Source organism: Dendroctonus ponderosae, unplaced genomic scaffold (assembly GCF_020466585.1).
Source record: "Dendroctonus ponderosae isolate FM_Combo_2020 unplaced genomic scaffold, Dpon_F_20191213v2 Dpon_F_20191213_5, whole genome shotgun sequence".
In the NCBI taxonomy this organism is placed as follows: Eukaryota; Metazoa; Arthropoda; class Insecta; order Coleoptera; family Curculionidae; genus Dendroctonus; species Dendroctonus ponderosae.
Window position 1 is genome coordinate 3,770,941 of NW_026018715.1, and position 1,978 is coordinate 3,772,918.

The following is a 1,978-nucleotide window of genomic DNA, read 5'->3' on the forward strand; positions in this document are numbered from 1 at the left end:
CTATGTTACTGTAGCATTTCCCCTGAACTAATCGCATATCCGCAAATTCGTGAAAGGAAATTCAAAGTAAGTCACAGTTTGACAACTTATTGTTATTATTGACAAGGGCTATCCACCTGTAACTATCTGTTAATGGCAAAAAAACATCATTGCCGCTGTGCCTTTTCGTCAAAAAATTGCAGAAGAGAACTTTTTGATATAAAAAATTTTCGTAATTTGAAGCAAAGATCGTAATTTTTCTTTTTGACTGCTTAAGTATTCCAATATACTACCAATTAAACATGGAACAATTTCAAAATAATGTTTAATAACAAAGTTGAAATTCGATCTTCAACTGTTAATATTATAACGCAAATGACCTGGGGTACTCACGATTGGAATGGGGGGATCAAAATTCGTGGCATGTCAGTAAATGGGAGCCCCATTTGCGCCCCATTTACTGTCAAATATGACACTGACAAGCGGGAAATTTCGCACCTGGTCMGGAGATTTCGAGAACCGTCTGGGTTACCTGGAGAAAACTATATAAGCGGCGACGAGAGTCCGTATAGGGGGCCACTTAGAGAGTACGAAAAAAAATATAGAAGCATTTTTTTCCAAAATTTCAAGAAGATATTGACAGTTGAAGATCGAATTTCAACTTTGTTATTAAGTATTATTTTGAAAGTCTTCCATGTTTAATTGAAAGCATATTGGAATACTTGAGCAATCGAAAAAAAAATTACGATTTTTTGTCAAATTACGAAATTTTTTTATAATAAAAAAATACTCTTCTACAATTTTCTGATGAAAAGTCAAAGCGGCAATGATGTTTTTTGTCAATAACATATAGTTACAGGTAGACAGCCTTTGTCAATAATAATAAGCATTTGTCAAACTGTGGCTTATTTTGGAGCTCCTTTCACAAAATATAAGCCAACAGCGAATTTGTGAATAAGCGATTAGTAATGGGAATATGCCACAGTAACATAGCAGAAGCTGTAAGAACTTGCACCAGCAAAGAGCTACATACTGTAAGAGTGGCCAGAAATGGACGCAGATAGTGGACAATCTAAAAGTGCTCGGTTTCCAGACCTACAGGAACAGGTATTAGAGATTATTGCAGCTGAGCCTTCCAGGAGTACTAGATACTTAATTGTTCCAACAACTCCCCCGTTGAAGGGCCTACATTCCTACCATGTATGTAATATGCACAGGACACCAGAACACATTAAATCTATGATCTTCCGATCACCGGTTCAAATTGAGCAGCAGTTAATAAAGCGAACACGAGAAGCTGCTCAAAATATGAGCCCAGACTCACAGTGATCGGGACACAAAGATGTGTGGAGTAAAACGGGCAGGACTTCTTGATCTTGGGAACACTTCTTGTGTTTTAACAACATAATTTTATTTTACTTGATCAATGAAATACAACCTTTAACAGGTGGTTTTGGAAGACAGTTGTGACCGATTTAGGTATAGCACTAATTGGCCCCAAAAGATGACATCWCTCGAGGGGCTGTTTTGTCGCAGCACTGACCGCAAGKGGACACYGTTATCCTAACCTCAACATATGTTATTGTCTCTTTCATTTTTTTTGGTTCATGTTTATCCATGGTTACCGGAGTTTTGAATAATTACGAAGRAACAGGTATTTACATAATGTTAATTAGGCAGATTACCTTGAACAAAGTTGTTGCCATCCTTCTGATCTAGTTTTTTGTAAATATCTCAGTTTTTAATAACATTTAATTTTTTTCTTCCTCCAGAGGAATTACGCCAATTTTGATTCACCCTGTATATGTATACTTCTAACAAATTTTAAATTTTTTACCTTACACGTATTTTATTGCATTTTTTTCAAATTAGCTCTTTCAACTGAGAGGGATTTATGTTAGAGTCTGTTCTGTTTGTTCTTTGAAAATCGTTGTATTGCTTATTTAGCACGGTTTTAGTCATAAAAGTTATGTCTCTTGAAAGAAAGGTATGGGCGTTT